The following is a 20091-nucleotide window of genomic DNA, read 5'->3' as shown; positions in this document are numbered from 1 at the left end:
TCTCACAGGTATTTTAGGATGTAATTACCTGAGCTTTGTAATTACTTAAAGTCTGAGCTTAAATCAGCCATGCCACTGAAGAATCTTATATAATCTGTCATACAACAGCACACATCTCAATTTATTTGCCCTTATTTGAGCAGGAATAACTGAGTATCAGGGAAAGTCCATTGAGAAACCAAAAAAGGCTGAAAATACACCACAGATTCAAAGAAAAAAACAAACTGTTAACAGCTCTATCTATCTATCTATCTACCTACCTACCTACCTACCTATCTACCAACAATCTACCTATTTATCAATCAGGAGAAAGGCATATTTCAGTTTATACCTTCCTAAGGTGTTCATTTCTTGCCTCAGTAAGATTGGCTGTAAGGCCTGGTAATTCCAAGGTTTTCAAGTGCAAGATTATGAAGATGCATCATGTACTAATACACCAGAGGTGGGGCTCCCCTTTTAATTAGAACCAGCTTTAGAATCACAAGGATTAATGTTAGAAAGATAACAATTTATTTTAAAGAGGAGTTTCAGAAATACTGACACCACAAACATTTCCAAGGTCAATTTTACTCTCTATTGTTTACTACAATGGGAATTAGTGTAGTTTTTTCAGACATTGCCTGGAGTTCTGACTGAGGTGTCCTTATCTCTGCTGAGCCACGGAACCCATTTCAGAACTTGGATGGAATCCTGGCAATGTGTGAAGTGTCCTGCCTCACCTGTCTTCATCGTCACCATCACTAAACTATGAAGAGTCTGGAAGTCTCCTTTAGTTCCACCTTTCTTTATGTTATCTTCTTTCAGAAAGCATTCAGGATTCTGTAGCCATAATCTTCTAACTTTTTTTTCTCTCTCCCAGAGGAAAGAGGAAATATATTACCTCATTCAGTCAAGCCCTCTAGGTAACAAAAAAACCCTCTCCTTCCATTTCAAGGAGCTTGTATAAGCAAAAATGAAAGACAGCCTCTGTCTTTTTTTGCTAGCACATGCAAGAGGAAGATTTTATACTAGAGGAGATGAAATAAAAGAGTTAACCATTCAGTGGGCCAATCTCTTGGTTAAGCAGCTCTGTTCTCAGCACTTTATGAATGCTAGGGTTACCCCATCCCCATGTCTACCAGAATATGAATTGTGTGGCCTTGAAAATACCAGCTAGTGCTACCTGTGCATTTTAAGTTTAAACATATATCACTCCTACAACTTGACTTTGGTCTGCGTTGTTGGGTACCGGAAGGGCAGAAACCGAGCTACTCCCACAGTTTGTGGTGAGGAGTGAGCTGCTCAAGGCAGAATATCATTGCTATGGATGTAGGGGGTGGGCATCTACAGCTAATGGACATTTTACAGCTTTGTTTCAATTGGTTTATTTTCCTCCAGCTGAGTATTAGTGTTTTGAGAAGTGCCACATTCAGCTCTTGCTTCTCACCTTCAGTATCCCGGAGTGTTGCATTTAAACTGTTTGGGTGAAGAATTCAGCACAAGATATTTTGAAATGGGAATACTATGAATAGTTTATATGGTGAGCAATGCAAAAGGATAAGCCCCAATGTTGCTAAAGTTTTATATAAGGCTTTAAAAACATCTCAAAATTATCACAGAAAGAGAAATCTCAGCTACAGTCAGCATAGGTTCAAAGAGACCAACTGAAAGATGGTTTGTATACATTGGCAAGATGAAGTTTGCATGAAAAGTTCTTCCATTTGTGTGTACAGAAAAGCAAGTAGCTTTGCCAAGGTCAGTGAGAGACTTGGGATGGGTTTCTGTTGCATACACCCTGCGTGGTATATGCAGAGTTACTTCTTCTGTTTGTGCATCTGTTTTCTCAAATCCAAGAAATTGGTGGTGGAGCTAATTGACTCCTAAAAATTCCTTTTCATTCTATCTATGATCCTAAGAGTTCTGAATTCTCAGCGAAAAAACTGTTTTCTTGGCCCATGACCGTATGCTTTACATCTTGAAATTTCTGAGAGGTATATTTGGCAATGTAGAGCAGTAACAGCTAATGATTTCTAACCTTTGCTTATTCATTTATTTTCATTCGTTCAACAAATACTTACCAAGTACCTATTATGTGATAGACACTGTTGTAGGCACTGGGGTGACACTGACGAGAAAAGTATAGTTTTTGCCAATATGGAGATTTTTCTCAGTGGGGAAAATGGTCAAATAAGCCACACTTCCAGTAGAGCCATGGAATGATGCCTATATAATACTATAGCAGTGATTCACAATGAAAATGATTTGGTTATGTATGAAGACATTTAGCCACGTCTGGAGACATTTTTGGTTGTTACAAGTTTCAGGGAGGTTGCTCCTATAGCTACTGGGTAGAGGCCAAGGACGCTGCTAAATATCCTACAATGTATAGGACAATCCACACAGTAAAACATTATTCAACCCAAAATTTCAATAGTGTTGGAGATGACGAACAACAAAAATACAAAGCCAGATTAATTAAAGCTGCAAGTCCTTGGAAGCCCATCAGCTTCAAATTAATTCTACATGAATGTAGAGGGAAAGTGGCAAAAAGCATCCCAATGACTGGATGTTTCAACTGAGTTGTGAAGGATGCATAAAAGTTAACCAGAGGGATTAGTGGAGAATGGTAGGGAGGTTATATAGAAAAGGTTTCCAGGGAGATGAACTAACAAAGAGTTGGGGGAAAGGGTGGCAGATTCTGTCATTATGGCTAATTGACAAGTAGCTCTACAGCTAGGACACAGGTAAGATCAATGTGGGCAGAGGGGGTACAAAGACAAAGGAATTCATGAAAGATCTTCTGTAAAATACTGAAGAGCTTGAATTTCTTCTTGAAGGTGATGGAATCCAGTAAGTGACTTTAAATAAAACAGTTGACTTGGCCAAATCTCTGTTTTCTAATTATCAGTCTCTGGGAGAAGGTGGTTCTAAAGGAGTTAGCTGGTGACAAAAGAAAGGGACCCCAGGGAGGGGAATTTTGTTTTTAGCCCAGGTGAGACATGCTGGGGGCCTGAAGGAGCTGTAGCTGTGCAAGAGGAGGTGCAGTCAGAACTTAGATATCTTGGAAATCTAATGTCATTAGGAGAGCCAGCCAGTTGGTTGTCTGTGTTTCAGAAGAGGTAATATTAGAGGGTGGCTAATCATTCCAGCACTACCAGATTAAGTAGCAGTAGTTTCATCAAGACAAGTCAGTCAGAGAAATATAAATACTATATGATTTCATGTATAGGTGGAATTTAAAGAACAATATAAACAAACAAACAAAACAAAAAGTGACTCTCATAGACATAGAGAGCAGACTGGTTGCCGGAGGGGTGGGGGTTGGGAACTGGGTGAGACAGGTGAAGAGATTGAGGGGTACAGATTGGTAGTTACAAAATAGTCATGGGGATGTCAAGTACAGCATAGGGAATATAGTCAATAATACTGTAATAACTGTGTATGGTGCCACTTGGGTACTGGAAATACCAGGGAGATCACTATAAAGTACATGATTGTTTAACCACTCTGTTGTGCACTTGAAACTAATATAAATTAACATTGACTGTAAACTGTAACTGAACAAAATTCTAAAAATTAAAAAAAAATAGGGAATATAAAAAGAGTTAGCCTGTTTGGATGCGAGAAGTGGTAGAAGACACTGAGTTCTTACCTTATTGGGGAAAACCATGAAGCTTGATTAATTAACACCACAGGTCCTGGGGGGCTCATCAAGCTTTCAGACTTGGCTTTGAATGGAATACACGGAATGATTTCCTGAAACATAACCTGACTCGTTACCTTGGTTAAAGATGGAAATACAAGGAGGCATCTATTCTGACAGGTTTACAAGCAGTACAAACTCATAAGGACATCCCTGTCAGAACTTCATGTTTGGCCTTTATCGGAAGCAATCATTCTGGACAATTGAAGCATATTTATAAGGGCACCAGCTAGAAATGGCTCAGGCTGAGTTATCTTGATGGCTGCTCACCTTTCTCCTCCTGTAGACAGTGGTGAGGATCACAGGTGGAGGGAACCTGTGATATAGGTGGCTCTGTGTCACCTGACCGGTCCCTGCAGTTGGGAGGAGGACTTGGTCTCCAGTGCAGCGGAGGCCTCTGGGCTAAGCAGTTTGGTTTACTCTTCTCCATGTTCAGATGTCTCCTGACTTCTTAAAATCACAAGAGACTTCAGTCTTTCTGGGATTGCTTCTGATTGTCCTTACTACAGGCAACTTTTTTGGGTGTAGATATATCCAGCAGGAAATTGGTTTGTTCGTAGTTTCTGAGATTTGAATTTATGAGCTGAAATGTACTTTTTGGTGGTTTTGTGCACAACTCTGTGGCCAACTTGAGTTTGTCCTTTTATAGATTCAGGAGTTGGGTGGGATTTTATGGTTGGAGCTGGAAGATTTATTTCACCCTGTTTTCTAAAACAGCACCCTATATCATAAGAAATGAGATCTGTCATTTTACTCTTGCATAAAAATTCTAATAAAAGCAGCTGAAATTATGAATTTTATACAAGCCAACTCATTTAATTTTAAAAATTCCCCTTGGAATAGTCATTGTCCTTTTTACAGATGAGGAAACTGAGGCCCAGAAACATTACCAGCACTAGCAAGTGGCAGGTGTAAGCTTTCCTCTGGGCTCTACCTGGCTCAACACTCTTGTTTTCTCTATTGTCACTTCACTTCTTAGCATCCTCTGTTCTGGAACGACGCAGATGGTAGGCCTGTGCTTGGGATGCAGAGCCTCGCTGCATGGAAGACAATATTCTCCCATCCGCAGTGACATTCTGTACTGCTCTCAAATTGAAAGTCACCCTGATTTGTGTTTTAGTTATGTACAGGCACGTCCTTGGTATTAGACTGATAGTTCAAATAGACAGTACTGTTTCTTCTGTCTGTCGTTTTGTTCATGCTTGTGTGGTCTTGCTTTCTTAGATGGATAATAATATATGACTGTTTGCTGCTTACTATTCTTGAAAAGTTACTAGAGGGACTAGAGAGGCTTTGTATTTTTCCTGATAGGCACCTTTAGAATGAACTGCCATGGAGCAAGGTCACGGTTGGGGAGTCTTTGTCCTCCTGCTTCCCAGTCCATCCGTGTGATAACCAAGATCTTCATTTGCTTCCCAAGGGCCAGCGGCAACCACTAGGGATGGCTTTGTTTTCTTTTGTCTTTCACTTTTCCTCTCCCCTTCAGGCCTACTACCTCGGCAGCTCTCACTGATATTCCTTTGGTTTGCGGGGAGAAATATTCAGGGGTAGTTTATCCTTAACTTGGTAGAGTGCCACTTGGGGCCCCAGCTGTATATGATGATTATCTCCCAGAAGCCTTTTTGAGCTCTAAATCTCAAGCTCTCTGTGGCCAACACTGTCTACTGGGGCACCAAGTTTGTGGTATCAGTAACTTCCTTCCAGGCAAATGCAGCACCTTGTCTCTCTGCTTACTGGCTCTTTCCCAAAAACTGGCCTCAAGTATCTCTTTTGTGTTTTTATTTACCTAAATAAATTATTGGAATAACTTTTATCCAGCACTTAATCTTGGGTGTCTGAAAATAAATTAAAGAGATTTGAGTATTATTAACAAGAACAAGAATTATGTGGATGAAGGTCAAATCAAAAAAAGGAGAGTTTTGCATTTTGTTATACTAGAAACTTACAAAAAATGAATTTGAGTAGATATGTAGGTCATTGGAAAGAAAGACAATGGACCTAGGTTACTGGAAACCAGCTGAGCCTAGCAGTTAGGTCCAAACCCTGGGATGTCATCAACTGAACCAATTCAATATGACCCTACAAAGGCCACATTAATAAAATAAAGGGGCCAAGGCCGGGACTGAAATAATAATAAATTAACAGTCTTCTTGGGGAGAGCAAAAGGCAAAGAATTCCTCTAGGAAAGGACTGGAATCTGACCAACCCAATATTTATACTAATAATACAATAATTTTTATTTGCATTACATTGCAGTGTTTGCAAAGTACTTTCAAAGACTACACTATTTGTTTTATTTAATTTTAACAAGGGCCTTATGAAGAAGGTTATTTTCATCAACATTTTATAGGAAATGTCACAAAAGGTCGACCACTTACTCAAGAGCACACAGTAAGTGGCGGAGCTGTGGTGGGAGAGCCGCAGTCTTCTGACAGGGAGTTCAATATTCTCCCCACTACATCCATATTCTATCCATACCCTGGAGGAAAGTGGTTTCTTGGTGTTCTAAACTGTCGGTTGAATGTGATGTTATTGATGAGTTCATACTGCAGAAGAGACATAGAATACAATTAAGAACAAGGATTCTGCTGTTTGGGGATAGTTGTCACAGTAACTCAAGGGACTCTTATAGGTTATTATAGTTTAATAGGAAAGTTATCCGAAAGCACAGTTCTGATTTCATAGATTTTTCTACTCTAATTTAAGCCACCAAACAGTGACTGAGGCATCCCACTCTCTGGATGATGTCTCCCTTCCCAGCTTCTTTTAATTTCTCATCGTATATACGGGTCATGCAAACATGCCAGACTACCAGACATATGCTTTGCCCTTCCATACCTTTGCAGTGTGACCGATGAGGTCCATTCCTTTAGAATGTTCCTTTCTTCCATTTCCATCTGCATGATCCTGCTGCTCTGTCAACATCCGACTCACATGCTGCCTCTTCTCTTATGGCCCCTGTTTCCTTCTTCTCTCTGACTGCCTGTCCATTCTATATACTCCCACTGCATTCTGTGTGCATCATTATAGCACTGGTTGCACACTCAAGTATGTGCATGAGCCAGTCTGATACCTTAAAAAGAAACCTTGTTGAATGTTCAAAAATGGGAACTATGAAGACTTGGTATGAAGACTAATGGGTAGGGAGTCACTACTTGGTTCTGGGCATATTGCAGGACAGAGCCTGGCCCAATATAGTGTGTGTGTGCACATGCATGTGCAATCACTTGGTTTTAAAAACATTGCCAAATATCCACCGGGGCATTGATTGCCCCCTCTGCCCCTGCCCCATGCTCCCTAGGTTACTGAAAAAGTGGTGCCTTAAAATGCTTTCCAAACTTAAGAGTTTATGGCATGAGCCAATTGATATAAATATTTTGGGAGGAAATGAACAGCTATAATACAAAGTAATTACTCCTTTAAAGGGACATTTCAAACAAGAGAGTTTGAAAATCTCAATGTCTATCACTGGGTAAGCATGAGCCATGTATGCTTCCTTTTTTCTGTGCAAGTGTATTGATACTTGTGCTGAATCATCCCATACTTGTCAGGAGACCTACAGAGATAGGTAGTATTCTAAAGATAGCATTGAACTAGGAGTCAGGAGACTATTGTCTCCAAAATCCCGGTACTCTAATGCCTTTGGCTAACTAAGTGCTCCATGCTTTCCCTCACTTTCCCTTGCTGGGGCACAACCTCTTCTTACCTGATTTCTACTCATTCTGTGTAGTTCAGCTCACACAAGACCTTCAGAGAACTTCTCCCAAACCTGGATTGGGTGCACCTTGCAGCTTAAGCATACTGTTGTCACATGCTTTAGGCTGTGTGTTAATTTCCTGAATACTAGACACTATCACACACTAGCTTGGCTAGGAGCTCCTTCAGTACAGGAACTATGTTCTATTTACTTTTACATGTTCAACACCAAGTAAGTGCCTGGCACATAGTCAGTGCCCTAAAAATTTGTAAAGTGGAGAATGCCAGCCTCTCTAGTTCTTAGTTTCCTCACCTGTTAATGGGGTTGGGTTTGCTGATCTATATGGAGACTCCTAGTAATAAGATTAATTATTCTAGATTATTCTATTATTGTGTTTCTTCTGCCCATCTATCTATTATTTATTACCAGGAGAAACGTGTGACACCTATGTTATATTGAAAACAATCTGTATTAATCACTGTTTATATAATTTCAATAAACGAATTTAAACAAGTTTAATTATATTTCAAAATGTTGCTTGATATATTTGCTTTTGTAATAAATATAAATTATCTTGGTTATAAGGGAGTTACAACTCTTCTCTAATGAATAAAGTTCTTCATGTGATCTAAACCAAATTCATTATCTTCTCTCAAAAGCTTGCTCTTCTGCTTTAATTCCAGTTGCCTGGGTCAGAAGCATTAGAGTCATTCTTGACCCATTGTTCCCCCTTAGGCCTCACAGATGATCAGTGTCCTGAGTCCTATCAAAATAGGTCTTGGTGCTGCTGCCTCTTTTTCATCCCCTCAGCCATCATTCAGGCCCAGGCTGTTAGCATCACTGGCTTGGCAAGACCTTCATACCCTCTGCCCTTTCCCTGGCCTTTTCTTCTAGAAGCCATCCTTTGCTCATTCAGCCATAAGCTAAAACCAGACCCCATTATCTGCAGTGCCTGTGCAGATTCAAGAAAAAAAGAAAAAGGAAAAAGAAAATCATTGGCAAATAATTCAAACATTTTTGAAAAATCTGGTGGGCTAAGGAAAAATCTGAGTGAAGGCTGTATTTGGCCAATGGCCCTGGATTATGATTCTCCCCTATAGGCTTCAGGGACAAATAAATGATACAAGTCAGAATGTAATGCCTTGATCATTAATTATAAATAAACTGAGAACTAGAAGTGATCACTTTTCCAGCCACAGAGTGTCTTTCCTGGTATAGAGGCTTGTATGTTTTTGTTGAATTGCAGGAAACTTTTGGAGGGTGAGGATGGAAAGGGACTGAGAAAAATGAACTCGCTGGGTTGAGCGTGCTATTTTAGGCTAGAAAAATTGAGACCATTCTCTGTAAACTGTTTCATTTGGATGTTTTATTAATCACTGCTGCTGGTGAATTTAAATATTTTAATGATTGGTATATTTTACTCTTTGCATGCCCTGAGGCTTTTAAAAAATATCAGTTTTAAAAAATTAAAATAGAATCCCTACTCAATCAGCATTCCAACTGCCAGGTGGCACTTAGGTGCTCACTTGGCTCTGAATCTGGGTCAGCGTGGCATTTGGTGACTGGAAAACCTGAACTGCCTTCCTGAGCAGGTTTTAACTATGCTGAAATCAGGCTCTTAAGTAATTTCATCTCTCATGTTAGAACCATGAAAATTATCCCCTGAAACAATTTTCTATTTAGAATGTGAATCTCCATGCTTCCAACAAAGCTTGTAGAGAAGACAAAAGAAAAACATTTATTGCCATCCCATTTAAATCCTGCCTGTCTAACTATTAAAATGTCTTTTCTAAATTATAGACTGTTTATGGGGAGCCTCTACTGAGTGTAAGTTGAGACCTCCTTAAGGCTATTAAGTGTTTATTAAAACAGAGGCTGGGACAGGCGAGTTTATTTATCAAACTTTAGAAGAATGTAATAATGAAAGGATGGACTTTTTTTTTTGTTTGGTTTTATTGTTTTTTTCTTTTGTTTGTTTTAGTACCAAGGGTATTTGTTCTTGTGCCTGGATGTTAATGTCACTCTTGAAAGGAGATTGCTTTCTTGCTTTGCTGCCTCCCTTTTCCCACTGAAGTCTCACTCTCGTGGAACGTAGGGCACAGTCTACTTGTTCTCCTGCCAGGAGTTTCTGCTCGTGATTGACAGCATGGAGGGTTCTGCTTTGGCCTTTTTCTGTCCCCTTCCCTCCTGCTGTTCATCCAGAATCTGCCCAGTGACTACACATGGGAGCCATGATCTATAACTGTCCCTGCAAATCTTTTTGCCTCACTGGCCCTTTTTGTCATTTCCCACCACTGGCGCATTCTTGCCTTTTTCCAGCGCAGGGTTTGCTAGTACCTCCCTTTCCGAGTTGCTCTCTAATTCTGTAAGTCACTGACAGGCAGGGTGGGGAGCCCCAGTCAGGCAACAGAATTGTGACTTTTCATTCTCTCCTGCTAATCATTCTGAATTGTCGTCACTTTTCAGCCAACTCTTAGACATGAAGTTAAAAAAATATATTAATAGCTTTGTGACTCACCTGAGGGGTTTTTTGACCTTTTGTTTCCACTGTTTTCCCTTTCTTTTCCTCGCAGTTAGAAATCAACAGTCTGCATTTTAAAACAAAACTCATTTCATTGAAGGTGAAACAGAATAAGGAAGGATTTAAAGGACTCCACAGGGAAGAGTTTGAGAGGGATTATGATTAGGGAGAAAAAAATGTAGACCTGGATATTTTAAAGGATATAAAGTTATTCCTTTGCCAGTGGATCAAAAGTAAAGACACCCCTGAAGCCACCTTCAGGCCCTTGGCCACATGGAGGCCCACACCCACGTCATCCGTTTCCCATAAAAACAGCATTAGCCTGAATTCTGATCTAGAAGAGGATATACCATGAAGCCTATCCAAGGTCCCAGCAATGTGTTCACAAGGCTCTATGCTGTATAAAATTGGCAAAAGCAAGACATTTTAAACTGCGGTTGTACTTTTTCCATTTCAACTTTCCCAATGACCCACTTTCGCCAATGACCCTCGGGCATTTTAAGGATCTCCCTAAGGAAAGTTGAGTGGAGGACGTATTTAGTTTGGGTTTAATGAGCTACATTTATGTGATTATCTGATCCCTCTGTGCAGTTAAGTCACTGTCAGTCACCCCGGTGTAGACAGGGCTTCTAGGAGTACTACTACCAGCATGCTGCCTCTGGGCAGACTAGCTAATTAATGGGTTGCCATTTAAAAGAGGGTTTAAATTATTCACTATCTAAGGAAACTTAAAATGCCCTCAAATCTTACAAATGCAATATAAAAGAAGCTGGCAAGAGATTTTTTTCCATACTTAGCAATTCTAAAAATACGTATGACATCACTAATATTGAATTGGGACACTAAAACTTTTTTTGATGATTGATAATAAAAGGGAATTTTGAGCAACAAAAGCTATATGAGGAATTAAAATATTTTTCTGTTCTCTTAATAGAAAATTATTTTTATAACATTAGTATGAGATGAAGAGGTGATCAAAGAATAAGCAGTTCAAATTGTGTGGAAAATAATATACATGTGTGACAAGGTTAATTAATGAAAATATGTTATTTTCTGGGATTTTGTGATATTTATGGCATCTGCCAGCTTTTGAAAATTTGTAATTTGTTATGATTTCTTTTCTCATTTATCTGTGAACCCTAATTTTGTATTCTAAATTTTGTATACTTTTTCTTAAAGGGAGCCTTCGAAGTTGTATAACATTTAGGCCTCACAAAACCTGGATTTGTTCTTGATCTGACTTATCTCTCGGCACTGAGATCGACATGTCTTGTCCGCCAGCTGGATGTGGCCGACTGAGGTGCCCAGCGGTTCCATGAGGTTAAGTGTTCTGCGCAGATTTCAGATTCCGGGAAAGGGTATTCCAGACAGTGTACGAGCTATGACTTGCTGGCAGCATGTTCCACGGTCCTTCCTGTTGAATCTGGATTAGCTACTACCAGGTAGGAAAGGGTCAAAGTGTTTTAGAAAATGTCTGGAAATCATAATCTTGATAGGTTTGAAATTTTGACTGTGATATAGGCACAGGGGATCAGTATAGATTATTCAGGACCTTTGTCTTGGTACTTTAAATCTAAAAAGCACTACTTTTATGGGAGCAGGAAAAAAATATTAAGACAAGGTGGAGCCAAGAGAACAACTTTAATATACAATCCACTAGATTTTTTTTTTTTATGATTACAGTTCTAAACATCTGCCATCTAAGTAAGTCTATAACGTAATCTGATTGGAGCTGGTGAAGACCTTTACTCATACTGCTCTGCTTTGTGTAAAATTAATATACTTACTCCAGCTTTCTTTTGATTAGTGGTAGAGTGGCTTATCTTTCTTCATCTCTTTTCTTTTAATCTATTTGCATCTTTATAGTTAAAGTGGATTTCTTATAGACAATATATAGCTGGGTCATGTATGTGTATATGTATGTAGTCTGGCAGTCTCTGTCTTTTAATTGATAAACTTAGTCCATTTGTATTTAAAGTGACTATTGATATAGTTGGCTTATTATCTACCATATTTGTATCTGTAATCTATATGTTGTCCTTAATCTTTTTTTTCTTTCACTCTCCTTCTGCCTTGAATTTAAGCACTTTATATAATTCCATTTTCTCTCCTTCCTTAACACATTCCCCCCATCACCTATAACATTCCTGTCATTTATTTCACTTACCTATACACTATAATCACTGAATACATGGGAGAGCTAACTAGAAGGTAAAACTCACAACAGTGTTGGGTTCCATCCCCCGCTGAAATTTTTAACTCTCAAACTACAAATGCTTCCTGACTTAGGATAAACCCATTATAATTTGAAAGTATCATAAGATGAAAATGCACTTGATACATTTAACCTACCAAACATCCTTGCTTAGTGGAGCCTACCTTAAACATGCCCAGAACACTTGCATTAGCCTACAGTTGGGTAATTACCTTGAGATTCACCTGAAGAGTAATGATCTTCCTCTTCTCATCAGAAGCAGGAGATGCTGAGGGGCTTTTGGTAGACGTGATGGGATGTGAAAACACAAAACACAGTATTCAAAAAATGCTTGTGACACACTTAAAGGTTTTCCAACCCATGGCCCATGGGCCACAGGAGACCCAGGATGGCTATAAATGCAGCCCAACATAAAGTCATAAATTTACTTAAAACCTCTTTTTTGCTTATTAGTTTTCATTAGTGTTTGTGTATTTAATGTGTGGCCCAGGACAACCCTTCTTCTTCTAGTGTGTCCCAGAGATGCCAAAAGGTGGGACCCCCTGTAAGGGTATTGGTTGTTTATCCTCAAGATGACTGAGCTGAGTGAGAGCCGCGGCTCACTACCACCGCCCAGTGTCACGAGAGTGTCGGACCACACACCATGTGCTTGGCAAAAGATCACAATCAGGAGCACGGTTTCTAGTGTATGTGTATAGATTTTACACCATCATGAAGCTGAGAAATTGGAAGTCGGGGACCAGCTATAGCCCATACTGGGCCTCCAGGAATTTGACATTTACAGTCTGACATGTGCAGATTGAGAGAATGTGAGAGAGTCTTCCAGTGAAGGAGCACACTTGAAAGTGCTCCTACCAATAGAAATTTCTACTGTGGCTTCTGCTCCTGGGCTTCCAGTCTGTTAAACTGTGATTCTCAGTGTCTGCCTGTCTGTCTCCCATTTCAGGGGGTAGCAGTTTTCCTTGAGACTTCAAGTTTCTGATGAATCGAAGAGTTGTTTGTTCAGAGCTTTCCTTGTTGTGAGAATGAGAGTATGACTTCCAAGCTCTTCACAGATTGGACCGGAAACTGAAGTCTTACTTTGCTCTGTAAAATGGCTCCAATTTTATGAAAATAAAAAATCTTACTTAAAAAAATTAGTAATTTCTTTGGTAAAAGAACCTCGTCATCTATGACAAGCTCGATGAGGGCCTCAGGGCTGACAGTTTTGTTACCTTTGACTTCACCTTAGATGTTAAGTGTCTAAAATAAAACTATCTGTCTTCCTCCCTCTCTCCCTCCTGTCCCCCATTTTCCTTTCCTCTTTCCTTCCTTCCTTAAAAAAAAATTTAAACATATTTTCCATCTGTGGTAGGCACTGGACACAATGCTAAATAAGATAGAATGCTTAGTTTTTTCTCTTTTTTTCTTTTAAAGTAACTATAATTGAAGATGGGCTCTCCTGCCTTTCTGTCTGTCTTCTGCAAAACACCCCTCTCCTGGGGGTGAGTGATACACATAATGAATCACTCCTCTCTCTTTTTCCTGTGCTTAGAATCATCATCTTAGTGGAAATGAATCTGGAGAGGATTATTTTAGAACTGTCACAATGCAGCCCATCAAGTATTAGTAGAGAAGTGATCCTGAGAGGATTGTTCCTAGGGCCATTTCCGGGGGAGGTAGGAAAGATGACGAGACAAACTCGCACTCTCTCAATCTGCACAGCAGCTCTGTCAAATAAATAGCCTTGAGATTCCTATTAAAAGGTAAAAACTGAGACTGAGAGGCATTAAATGATTAGTTACATTTATGCAGGTAGTAAATGATAGACTGCAACTTGAAGATAATAAGTCTGTGTCCAGGGATTACCTACTTTCTCATGAGGTCAGATAGTCTTCCAGTGAAGACTATTTGGGTCAAAGAGATTTCAGAGAAGACTGTTTCTGCCTATTTTACTTTAGTAAAAATGGCAGAAGGGAGCTGATGTATTACAGATTTAGAGGAGACTATCTGAGTGACTTGGGGCTTCTCTCATAACTGAAGACAGAGTCCCATGATGAGCTTCTTTTCTGAATATTCAGCTTGGGTGTTTGGAACATTTGCTTGGATTTACTATATTCTGGGGATAGCCCTGTGGATCAGTTGCCACCAGTTATGAAATGATTGTTTTCCTACTATACTCATATAGTATTGAAGCCCTAATTTCTAAAATGACTGTATTTGGAGATAAGGCTTCTGAAAAGGTAGTAAAGATTAAATGAGGTCATAAGCATGGGGCTTAAATCTGGTAGGACTGGTCTCTTTCACTCTCTCTGAATGCACACAGAAGAAAAACCATGTGAAGACACGGTGAACAGGTGGACATCTACATGCCAGGAAAACAGGCCTCTCTAAAATCCACCTCTGACAGAGATACCTCGACCTTGGCCTTGTAGCCTTCAGAACTGTGAGAAAACAAATTTCTGTTGTTTAAGTCCCCCAGTCTATGCTATGCTGTTAAGGCAGCCCAAGGAAACAGATACCTTACCTATTTCAGATAATGTGCGGGGAAATGCAGGCATGAAGGGTTTACTAGCTCAAAGTGACTGACATATCCTAGAATTGAAATGATCACTTCCTAAGAATTTGCATTGTGTTAGATGCCTAACTCTTTTTAAAGGAGTTCTTTAAAATAATGAATATTTAAATATAGGTTAGAAAAAAACCCAAAGGAAATACTCATATATCCAAGCAAAGAGAAAATATATATATAGTTTTCATACTCTTCTTTTTAAAGAGTTTATCACAATTACTTTGCAGGTGAGAGCCAAAACTTGTGCACTAAGGCTAAACTAAGAGGCCAAAAAAAGAGGAAGAGGGTGGGAAATGAAATTTATAAAGGGAGATTTATCAAGGTAGAGTGAAACAAATGCAGTCATTATACATATATATTACACAGACTTATTTGCAAAAAGTATGTGAAGGGACAGGTGACAACATTGAGTGCGCTTGTATTGGACAGAGCTCAGGAGAGAGTCTGGTGCCGTGATGAGGAGGAGCAGCTCCAAAATCCACTAGCACCATGATCTCTGGTTAGTTGTGTAACTCTGCCAGCTTTATCTTCCTTGGAGAAAGATGGAGATAACAGCCCTGCCCGGACTTCATCACAGTGTATTTGAGGGGATTAAGTGACATTGAGTTTGCAAAAGGGCCTTGGCCTCTTCTATCCTGAAAAGTGTGTATTACCAATGGGGTAAAGGATGTAATATGGGTGAAAACTCCTAATACAATGCACAGCTCAAAGTAGGTACTCTAAAAATGGTTATTGAATAAATGATGGCTGTTGAATGGCCTCAATTGAAACTCCGATATTTGGGATTCTAATCTTCTAGGGGCTTCAAAGAGGTATTCAAGGGCTTTTGTAAATGTAACAGATATGGTGAATGTGAAGCTCTCAGGATGTAATAGAAATGCAATTCTATTTTTTACCAACTCTGACCCATTAACATTTTTTTCCATGGGTGAATTATTTTTCTTTGTCCTTAGATGCAAATCTGGTATATTTCATAATTTTCTTTTGCTCATTCTTAAGTAATGGATGATTATATGGTTATGAGTCAAAAAGCATGAACATTGTCTTTTCTTGGTAACTGGAATGCAAGATATTAATCAATTTTCTTCAGTCATCTACTCAAAGTCCTCCTTTCCTTTCCTTGGGTGGCTTGCAACCTACATTTAGGATGGTCTCTTTGATATTTAGCTCACCGCCTTCCCACACCAGAGACTTATGCTATTTGGGGCTCCTGGCTGGGGACTAGAGGACTGAGAATTGAAGGGATAGGGCAGGCTTTCGTTAGCCAGGCTACTTCAAGCTCTCTGGCTCTGAACAATGGCTAGAGAAGACTTTGTCTTGGTACTTTAAGGGACTCTTCAGAGCTACTAGTTATTGGCAACTCCTGAAACGTAGGTGGTATATTTTATTTCTCCAGCTGCCACATACCCCTCAGCACCTTATTCTCCGATAGTTTTCCCCAGGCGCTGTTTTTTGTGTGTTCCCACTGAGACTCTTGAAGCAGGATTTCAAACAACTATGACACAAGTCTGTTTCTCATAAATAGTCCATATTTGGTTCAAGGATACACTTTTGTAACCCTTTTTCTTTTTCTTTTTCTTTTTCTTTTGTAACCCCTTTTCTTGAAAGACCATGAAGGCATAAGAGGGATTCCAATAAGGCTACTTTTTTTCTGTTGCCATAGGATAGTTACTTTAACTTTATCAAGATGCCATGGAACACATAGAAAGCTCTTTCAAAGCTCTGTCTTACTGCTCGAGTTAAATGTTAGCTCTTTTGCACCAGCAACCACCCTTCCTTTTTGTAGGAGAGGACTCAGCGCTTTAACAGTTCTCTCTAAGAAAAAGTCAAATCCTTTTTCATTCTCTACTTTCTGACCCTGTTTATATCCTTGATCCTTCTGAAGAGTCCAAGATTTATGGAACCTGGTCTCAATCATTTCTTATAAATTTTGTCCATGGCAATTGTCCCATATTCATATTGAAATATGATACCTCTCATAGTGATGCTTTAGTTGGAACTTTAGTATTTACATTCTATTACACAACCAATACATTGATATCTATCACACAATAAAGATTTAATTCCTCTGAGGGAACTGTTCATTATTTGTAATTTTTTATATAATGGGGACCAGCAGAGATTTTATTTGTAAAGAGTTTCACTGCTAAAAAGATTGAAAAATGACTGCATTAGTGACACTACTTTGTTCAGGAATTTCTTCATATTTCCAGTTGAATGACAATTCCATATTTAATAAAATATGAATCTTTTACGTGAATGGCACTGAGCTAGTGTCCGGGCAGGTACTACTATCGTTATGAGCGCTATTAAAACCAACATTAAGGGAACCAAAGGGTTCTGTAGGGGTCCCCTTGTTCTTCAGATCTAGACAAGAGATTCCACCACTTTGGATCTTATAGCTCTAGGCCCCCATCATCTCTCTCTCAATCATTTCATTGTTGAAGATATGGAGGTTGATGGCAGAGAAGGTCACAAGGAAGGATCACAAGAAGAAAATCACAAAATCCACTTTCTCCTCTATTCCTCATCCCTCCTTCTCCAGGGCAACCAGCAATTTCTTCCCCTCATTTTGCTCAGATCAGTTCTTGCCTCAGATGGCTTGGAGTAGAGCTACCTTGCACATTCAGCACTTTTCTAGCAGATACAGTTTATTTCATAATGGAAATTTTGGTGCATCTAATTTATCTTCCAAGTTATGTTAGTAATAGTCTAAACCAGATTTTTAGAACACTTTTCAATTTCTAAAATACACTTAAATCTTACCCTTAAATACATGGCCTCTTCATCCCTATCACTTTCCTAGGATGCAGATAATATAGATATTATTATCTATGCTTTACTTAGGCATAGGGGCAGTTAAGGTATACTACCTGCACTCCTGAAATTCATAAACTGGAGAGGAAGACAGAAATTATAAGTCATGAGAAAAAGACAAGTTTTAAAAATATGTATAGTGTTATGTAGTATAGATGAAATTTACTGCATTTACTGAGAAGGAGGTTTAGTGACCAGTGAGGAGGAAGGGTAAATTGCGGAAATTTTCTTTTCATTTTATATTCTGTGTTTAGTTAGATAAAACTGCTATTAAATGTGCACAGCCAGATTCATGTGTGGATCTGAGTGGGTACAACTGGTTATGCAGTCTGTCTAAAAATCAAACCTGTAATACCCAACAGAGCTACTTGGAATTATTTGTATGAAATTTTGATTCCCACAGGAATCAAATAATTATGTTGATTACATGCTATGTTATGCTTTTGCTACTGACAGCATTTAATATAAAAAGTTTGCATATGTAACTGCTTTTCAGAATTCTTTTTACTAAAGGAGGGCATTTCCTACGCCTTTAAATATACATCTTCCCAGAAGTTATCGAAAAATCTGAGTACAGGCTCTTTTCTGTTACAGAAAGTAGTTACAGTGTGTATTGTATTAAAAGAGATGTTAAGGAATTTGTACTTTATCTGTCTATCTAAGGGACACATTTTAGGTTTGTACAGAGAAGGAAATTGTCTAACACTTCTAGATATGAGATAGTAGGTTTCTTGCATTTACAGATAAGAAAACAGAATTGTTAAATCTTACTATAATATACTGATGGGTAACAAGATGTATATATAAAATTCTTTTGAACAAATATTTGAGCACCTACTATGTGTCAGGCACTCTTCTAAGGAGTGACCAAATGAATGAGTACACCTCTTCCTGTGGTGAGGGTGTCTTAAGAATTATAAACAAATTCCTAGCCACTTTCCCCTGCCTCACTTGCATTGATGTAAAGAATTACAGAGAGGGGAATCAAGATGGCGGAGGAGTGAGTGGGAGTCACAGTGACCTCCACCCAGGACCAACCTGTAATTACAACTAAATTGTGGAGAAATCACCTGGAACGAACAACTGAGCAATAGTGAGAGAGGAGCCTTTTACCCTCGAACAGACAGAAGAGTCAGCTTTGTCTCAACCTGACTGGTAAGGGGTGAGGTAGAGACTCGTGAAGGCTGACAGGGTGCACACGGGCGGCAACATCAGAAGGATATTGAAAGGGTGATTTGGATCCCCCTGAGATGAATGGGATTTAAGCCATAAGCAAGGATCTCCAGCCTATAGCCAGGCCCCAAAATGTACACAGATAACAGCTAGCTGCGAAAAGTGGCAGAGTTGCTATCTGCCAGAGATAGGTGGTTGGAGACTTAAAGAGCTGTTTAAAGGTATACGTTTTTATTTGTAGTTACTTACCCTGATCTCCTGCAAAGGCAAGGAAGAGTGGGCTGGAGATGCCTGAGGAAAGGCTGGGGAAGGAGGCTTTGGGGAGAGAACTGAGAGAGTAGCCGGTGGGATCCTGGTGCTAACTCCTCCCCCATATGGAAGCAGCCATCTGGCTCAGGCAGACCACTCCCCAGAGTGGCAGCAGCATGAGAGGACCCAATAACGTTGCCCCCAGGAGGGACTCTGCCCCACCCTGTGGTGTCTCTAAGCCAAACTGTTGAGTGCAGAGTGGCTAGATTAAAAGCTGAAGGAGACAGCCACAGACAGTAGATTCCTGAAAGTCTCAAAGAGACTGCATAAGGTCAGACAGGGTCAACATCTGACATCATCAGAGGCAGATGCAGAAAAAAAAAAAGTGGTCTCCTACCTTAGAAGTTCACACCACAAAGTCAGGAAATCAAGACAGATCAATTTAAGAAGCAGAAGCTAAAGAGAAGAGCCCCACAAATAATGGGAAGACAAAGAAACACACCCCACTCGAAGGGAAAGGAGGAATCCCCAGAAAGAGAATTAAATGAAATAGAGGCAAGTAAACTATCAGATATTGAGTTTTCAACAATGGTTCTAAGAAAGCTCAATGAGCTCAGTGAGCTCAGAGAGGATTACAAAAAACTACTGGGAAAGTAGGAGGAACTTACTGCAAACTATATCAGCATGAAAAAGGACATAGAAACTATCAATAAGAGACAAGAGGAAATGAAGAATACAATTTCTGAATTGAAGAACACAGGAGAAGGAATCAAAACTAGACTAGATGAAGTTGAGGACTGAATCAGCGAGCTGGAGGACAAGGTAGAAAAAAGCTCCCAGAAAGAGCAAGAAAATGAAAAAAGACTCAAAAAGAGTGAAGAGGTGTTTAGGGAAATGCAGGACAACCTAAAATGTAATAATATCCATATAATACAGATAACAGAAGGAAAAGAAGGGGAGCAAGGTATAGAAAACCTATTTGAAAAAGTAATAATGGAAAACTTCCCTAATTGGAGGAGAGAAAAAATCACACAAGTCCAGGAAGCACAGAGTGTCTCATTCAAGTGGAACCCAAAGAGGCCCCCTCCAAACACACCATAATTAAAATGGCAAATATCAAAGACAAACAGAGAATCCTAAAAGAAGCAAGGGAGAAAGACGTAGTAACATATAAGGGAGACCCGAT

Source organism: Pteronotus mesoamericanus, unplaced genomic scaffold (assembly GCF_021234165.1).
Source record: "Pteronotus mesoamericanus isolate MK-2021 breed Mesoamerican mustached bat unplaced genomic scaffold, CSHL_Meso_final contig_169, whole genome shotgun sequence".
NCBI lineage: Eukaryota > Metazoa > Chordata > Mammalia > Chiroptera > Mormoopidae > Pteronotus > Pteronotus mesoamericanus.
Note: the sequence above shows the minus strand (reverse complement) of the source record.